The sequence below is a fragment of the Antechinus flavipes genome, chromosome 5 (assembly GCF_016432865.1).
Source record: "Antechinus flavipes isolate AdamAnt ecotype Samford, QLD, Australia chromosome 5, AdamAnt_v2, whole genome shotgun sequence".
Classification (NCBI taxonomy): Eukaryota; Metazoa; Chordata; class Mammalia; order Dasyuromorphia; family Dasyuridae; genus Antechinus; species Antechinus flavipes.
Window position 1 is genome coordinate 141,390,391 of NC_067402.1, and position 7,855 is coordinate 141,398,245.

The following is a 7,855-nucleotide window of genomic DNA, read 5'->3' on the forward strand; positions in this document are numbered from 1 at the left end:
TTACAATTCTTTAAGACAGTGTTTGGGTATCTACAAAGAGTTGTAGAACCTTAACGATCCCAGGAGGTCAAAACTACTTTGGAAATAATATTAAGATGTTTTAATATTATTATTATTAATAATTATTATTAATATAATTAATAATAATAATTGATAATAATAAATATTATTAGATATGACTCACATAATCAAATGAGATATCTGTAAAGTTCTTAGTACAATTACTATAAGATAGTAGGCGTTATGTAAATGTTTATTCCCTTCACTCTCTTCCCTTAACAAAAGCTCTTTAGGGTTCTCAATAATTGTAAGAATGTGAACGGGTCCTGAAACCAAAAAAAAATTTTTTTAATTGTTAATGGGAAAGAAAGAACACTGGGAAACGAATGTGAACTATCTGCATTTTTGTTTTTCTTCCCGGGTTATTTATACCTTCTGAATCCAATTCTCCCTGTGCAACAAGAGAACTGTTCGGTTCTGCAAACATATATTGTATCTAGGATATACTGCAACATATCCAACATATATAGGACTGCTTGCCATCTAGGGGAGGGGGTGGAGGGAGGAAGGGGAAAAATCGGAAAAGAAATGAGTGCAAGGGATAATGTTGTAAAAAAAAATTACCCTGGCATGGATTCTGTCAATATAAAGTAATTATTAAATAAAATTTTAAAAAAAAATTGTTAATGGGAGAAAAGAAAGAAAAAAGTTAAATCTCTGCTTACAGACTTCACTGCTTTTTCACTCATTTGCAAAGCAGGGGATATAACAGATAGTTGCCTTTGGCCAGCAATACCTGAGATCTTGGGCCTGTATCAGACTAGAATGGATGTGTGACCCTGTGTGACAATCAGGCACCTAAGAGAACTCTCCAAGACTTAAAAGTTGCTGAGAAAGTGATGATCTTCTGTGGTAGAGGGAGATTGCACCTTAGAAATTTTAAAGCAATTATAAGTTTAATCCAAAAAAGATAAATTCACTCTTTCATTTTACCATATCCAAAACCATCCTCCAAATTTCATGGCACACTCTCCTTGATTAGCAGTTTCAGAAATCCTAGTAACTTTCTAACCTTAGTTCTAATAATGATAGAGAAATAAATGGATAGACACATACACATCTACATGTAGAACAATGGAACATTTATTAAGTGCTTACTAAATGACAGTTCCAAAAGATATGCTTGGCCATCGTACACACATATATGTATATATACATAATACAAATATGCATGTGCACATATACATGCAGACATTCAATAACTCCCATGGTTCCCTATTATATCCAAGACCAAATATAAAATCTGTTTGGTTTTTAAAGCTCTTCCCCATTGAAGCATGGAGAACTCCTTTTTAGGTGTGTTAAATAGAAGAAACAAGTAGCACTGGGAAAGCAAATCTTTGGGAATGATGTTTCCTTAGCTGAATAAAAATTATGAGTTGGAAATAATATGACATGATGACTTTTAATTATGTTGAAAGCCAATTGGCAAAGAGCCTTAAAGATCAATAATGGATACTTTCCCATAATTTGGACACAATTTATGCATAGATATGACGATTACAATTAATTAAAAATTCAATTGACAGTAATTAAATATTAAGTAATCTCCATTTATTGCATCCCTTTCTAATTCTCCAAAGTGAAGGAAAGGGCAGTAACCTGGAGAATAGAGTTCTAAACTCCTTTCTTTTTTCCAACACTGTCTATTTTTTTTAAAAGAAAATGGTGTGAGTGAAAGTAGAGAATATAGTGTTTTGTTTTGTTGTGTTTTAATTAATGACCCTCGCATACTAAGCACTCCATACCAGCAGGATAGCCTAAGACATTGATTCCTAACTTGATTCAAATATCATGGGTTCAAAACCTGGCTCAGATATTCATTAATTGTGTGATGGCAGGCAAAGACTATGACAGCAGGAAAACCTAAGAGCCTTGGTAAAATGGAACTAATAATACTCATGCTAACTATTTCAAGATTCTAATTATGAAAACACTCTAAATCTGAGCCACTATTATTTTAAAAACACTTCTTGAGATTGACAGATTTTATGGAGTCTTCCCAGACACTTTTGACTCTGCTATTCATCATCTAGATAAATTCTAGGACTACTCTAGGACTAGATGCCATGTTCATTATTTCTTCTTTAGCCCTTCTCGGTGTCATGTTGAACGAGATGAGGTAAGATCTTTCAAGACAGTTGTGAAAATCGAGTAAGGCTTCATCTATTTCAAAGTTTGAGTAGGTCTGAAGGACTTTAAGCATTAAGTCAAGGGCATACTTAAGCCCCTTCCCTGCTATCCTCCAAAGGGCATACTTAAGTCCCCTTGTTATCCTCCTGTGACATCAGTGTCTTTCTGTTTAGGTCAAATATGGGCAACTATGTATTTATTGGTCAAGTTCAATTTCTTGGGTAGTTCCTGCGTTTAGAATGTAAGATCCTCAGCCTATAAGGATAAGGGTCAGTGGTGGGAGGGGGCATTTGCGTTAGGGATTAAAAGCGTTGACCCTGCCCCCTACAGAGCTTCCTCCCTTCAATTGTGTGCTGGATGCATGGGATACCAGATTCACTAGAACGTATAATAAACTTTACTTTCCTTCCAGAGATCTCTCCAGCTTTTTTTTTTTATTAAATAAGTATCTGAACCACACAGTTTTGGGGGCTATCCCGGATCACACTACCTTGTGGTGAATAGGTGAACCCTTGGGGTGCTGGCAGGGTGGCACCCTGCCCTGATTTAGGCAGCCCCCAGGGTCCAGGGCTTCTCCTTACTCTCCAAGGTAAAGTGGGCCCAAAGTGAAGAAACTCAGAGCAAAGCAAAGGAAGAAACTCTGCGATAAAAGGTAAAAGGTAAAAGTCCCAGGTCGGTGGAGGACAGATCAGTCAAGCAATTTGCTGCGCAGCGACCCAGAGGTAAGCCCCCTGTGAGACCCTTGAGTCATAAACTCTTGAGGGGTCTCTGGACAGGACCCTGTAAGCCCTGGAGTCTTAAACTCTGGGTCTCTGGACAGGATAGGCTTGGCTAGGCCTTCTAGGGTGACTGGAGCAATTGGGAACAATTGGCATGTTTGGGTGTTTTGGAATTTAGATTCCATCCAAATTCAATGGGTGTGGCCCAGTCCCAGCCAGCCCTCGAGGAGAGAAATGAGAGAAATGATCAGAAAGTACCGGTAGATAATCCTTTGGGAGATAAATTAAGTAATTGGAACAAACGGCCAAAATATATAAGGAAAAAGAAAAAGATGATAAGGAATTGTTGTTTTGTCTGGGATGACAAAGATATTGGGGAAGGCACTATCGAAGACTGGGGTGCCAAAGCCTGAATTTGTACCTGAAAGAGAAAGAAAGGATTTAATTCCATCAGTCCCTCCAAGGGCCCTCGGGCCAGGAAGAGAACTTACATCAATTTTGAATTCTCTCATCTTACTAGAAGAGAGGGGACTAATTAGAGGTGCAGCTATGAAGGAATGGGACAGGAGAAACCCTCCAGCTGCAGGAGTAGTTTCAGCTGACCAGAAATACTGTTAGCAGAACCCAATTGGGAGCACAATCACCCTATACATTGGGAAGTATGTGGGATGGAGAGAGTGAAGATGGTGGCTTCTTTCTTTTCCCTCCCCCGGGTCCTGACTGCAGCAGGGTCACGTGGGACCAAGGGAAAGAAATTGCTATTTAGTGAAATTCATTATTTTAAATATGATGGCGAAAGTGGTTTTATATTATTGGGAATTTAAAGCCGTGTTTGGGATTTTAAGTTAAAATATAGGTTATTAAAACAAAATGCTGGTAGTTTACCTTAGAGGAGGTTGGGGTTGTATCTTCCTACTTAGATGGTGTGTTTTCCAGAGGTATTGGGTAATTTGTAATTGAGTTATGCCTTAAAATTTGTCATCTCTGTTGGGCAATTATAAGTTTTACGAAATTTGGTTCAGTTATTTGCGAACCTTGAAGTTTAAAGTTTAAAAAATATTTTTTTTCTTTGACTTAAAGACGAGGGACAAGAAAGATTGATTTGCAAAAGCAATTAATAGTTTAAATGGAGCACCTAGTATTGGTTTGGGAGTGTTTAACATAAGTCAGAGAAGGTTCAATTAAGCAAGTAAGCTTTGGAAGGAGAGATGGGACAGGAAGTGATAGTGTGAGAGAAAAAGAGAGGGGAAAATACCTTCCCAGAAATGGGGAAGAAAAAGGCACAATTCCCTAGTGAATCTGCCAATTGCCATGGGAAAAGGAGATATATCCCATGAGGTTGGGGCCTGTCTTGAGCTGGCAGATTGGATCCTGGGGAAATGGCACCCTAAAAAAGTTAGCTGTGATAAGTTAGGGTTGGGAAGCTTGGTGGAGAGGGGGAAGGGTGGCCAAGTGGAGAGGGACCTTGTCAGGTGATCTAATCCCCCTTCCCCATTAAGTATGGTGGCTGCAACACCTTGCTGCTTTGGATATCAATTGCTTCTACTGTTTAAAGGAACAGTCTATATTTATATGGTGTTAATAACTGAATGTTTTATTTTTATTTTTCAAGTCTATAGCTGCTCTAAGAAGTTTGTTGGAACTGAAAGTTATCTGAAAGCGATTTATTTCTACTAAGATCCCATCTGTCTAAAGCAAGTTTTTTAATGTTTATTTATGTGCATGATAGTCTCCTTGTTTAAGGAAGATGATGAAAAAAAAAATCTAGAGCAGGATTTTAATCTGATCTGATAATTTGATAGGGTTATTTCCAAAAATTTAATTCCTTTTTTTTAGAATGAAGAGAGTATTAATGTTAAATTTGAAAGATCTAAAAGTTTCTTTTATGTGGAAATGGGATGGACAACATGCGATTTAGAATTTTTCTTTGTATTTGAGTATTTTAAAGGCTAAATGGTCTGTGTAATGTTAAACTTAGAACTATCTGCTTAGATAAGAAAGATAAGCTGTGAACTTTCTAGGATGAACCCTTTACTGTGATTCTTGAGAACTAGATTCATCTGAAGCCTTGATTAATGATAATTGCTGTAGGAGATAAAATCTTTTGGGATTGCAATTAATATTTACTGGGAGTTATGAATTCAGGTATGACTGCATAGGTCATAAGGTGACCTGCATATATGACATATGCAGTCATAAGGTGGAATGGTTAAAACTTAAGGACAGTTACCTGAAGTAAAACTGCCTTAAATAGATATTTTAATTTGCAGCCAGATTTTGGTTGCTCTATTAATCTTTTAAACTTTTTACTTCCTAGGGCTAGAGTTTCTTTATCTTGCCTTTTGTTCTTTGAGAAAAAGCTGGGAATCTCATCACACCCTGATTAGACTAAAGTTTAGGCCTAGAGCCTTTTATACTGTATGTTGATGGAAGGTAGGGCTATCTCTGGAACCCCAATCCTAGGCCCTTGACTTACTTATCAAAGATCTATATTGTCTTTAGATGCATTTTTCATGTTTTGCATGATCATGGGGAGGGGGGAGAAGGGTATATGGAAAGAGAACTTTTGACACCCAAACAATTCACCATTAAATACACGGAGAAAATGAAATGAAGGGGAATTCACTCTAGGTGAAGAAAAGGAGGCTTATAGAATCAGCTGCCCATGTTGCATTGCTGATCCTTTGCTCCTGACCATTGACTTTCCTTTCTAAAGTATTAGATCTAGTAGCCAAAGGATGGCTGACTGTGTACAAGATTTAATTGATTTTCAAAACAAAAGTAAGAGGATTTACAAGAATCCAATGCCTGGGGGAGTAAATTGGTTTATAGATGGATCTTCTAGAGTGGTAGATGGGAAATTCTTTTGAGGCAAGGGGAAATAGATTAGCAGATGAGAAGGCCAAGGGAGCTGGAGACCGGAGATTTCTCATATGATGGCCTTGATATCTGTACTTCCTCCTAGTCTACCCTCTCCCAGTTTTACCCAGAAGGAAAAAGAGAAGGCCACAACTCTTGGAGCAGTTGGGACCTTGGAATAATGATGGCTCTTGCCTGATGGCAGAGAGGTACTGACCAAAGCAAGTATGAGGCAGGTCCTTAAGCAACTGCACCAGGGTAGTCACTGGGATGTCCAAAACCTATGTGATGCTGTGATGGTTTTCCCCTGGCCCGACAACTGGTGGACAGCTGTCTCGTTTGTCAAAGGACTAACAAGGCTGCTCAACGCCAGATTCTAAAAGGGGGATGACCGCCGGGAATCAGACTATTCCAAAACATCCAGGTGGACTTCACTGAGCTGCCATCAGTGGGTTGCCTCAAATACTTGCTGGTCATAGTGGACCATCTAACCTCATAGGTGGAGGCATTCCCCTCAGCCCGAGCCACTGTCTTGATTATTCCCAGATATGGAATAGTGGAGAGGGCAGACTTGGATCAGGGAACACATTTTTCTGCCCAAGTATTGCAGAATGTGATTGGGGCCTTAGAAATCACTTGGGATCTCCAAACCCTTTGGCATCCTCCCTCTTCTGGGAAAGTAGAAAGGATGAATTAGAAAATAAAATGGCAACTGACTAAATTATCTTTAGAGACCTAACTACCTTGGACTAAATGTCTCCCTCTCTTGCTATGGTCAGAATCAGAACCAAGCCACATAGAGATAGAGGACTATCACCTTATGAATTATTGTACGGTCATCCTCTCCAGGCTTGTCCTATGGGAAACTGGGACCCTATCTTAGAGACAAAGGATTTATTTCTTAAGAGATAAGTTAAGTCATTGCTAGGACTTCAACAAAAAAGTTAATAGCTCAGACTCCTCTAGGTTTCCCTGTTCATAGAATTCAGGTGGAGATTGGGTGTTGATCCGTTCCTGGAAGGATGAGAAGCTGACTCCGTGCTGGGACGTACCCTACCAGGTGATACTGACCTCTCGGACACTGCAATTCGCACCCAGAAACGAGGCTGGACACAGCACACCAGAACAAAAGGACCTGTGGCGCCACCTTTATCCCAGTGGACAGTTGAAGATGGGGAGACCTCAAATTACATTTGAGGAGGGGACCTCCACTGAATGGGAACACAAATTCTGAATCCAGTGCATTGTAACTGTATGACTTTTCTTACATTAATTACTTTGGGAATTACTTTGGGAAACTCTCATGGGGCTTTCCCTGAGCTTTGGGTTTACCTATTTCCTCATGATAGCTATAGAAACCAGACCTTTACCTTCCAGAGATGAGAACCAACGCCTCCTGCTCATGCAGAATATAGGGAGAACTTTTAACTTGGCAAATTGTTGGATCTATGGTAGATCCCAACAATTGAGCTAATGGCCATGGGTACCTATCCCCTTAAGCCCAGCCTGGATTCTTAGTAACTGATCCCAAATTCATAATGGGACTGGTTTCTGAAACTTAGAAGAGAAACATCAGCGGCCATTGATAGAAGACAGGATTTGTTAAACAGGGCAAAGTTTGAAGCTGGAAAATAGTGTATGTGAGTGGACTTAACTCTGGACAAGGTAAAAGACTTTTTCTTTCCTTATCTTGTAGTGGACACTGCAGTTGTCAAGTAGACACTGCAGTCATCATTTGGAGCTCTTGGGAGCTTTGGCACAATTCCTGAGGAATTGCTGCGGATTGACAAGACTTTCTTTTGTCTGCTCTGTCTCTAGGAGATACGAGGGAGGCTGCAAGGATTTGGAAAACTTAAATTTTTACCTGTCTGGACATCAATGGAGTTGGTACAATATCACCCCAGGGACACCTGAGAAACATGGGACTCTGTTTCCCACATTTTGGAGTACCTCTAACCTAATAGGTCAATGGCCATTTGCCAATTGTAGTTGGAAGAAGGAGCAGGGTCTATGGAAATGTCAGTATGTCACCTTTGTAGGGGAAGGTCTCCTAAGGATGAGAGACCAGCATTATTACTTTTTTG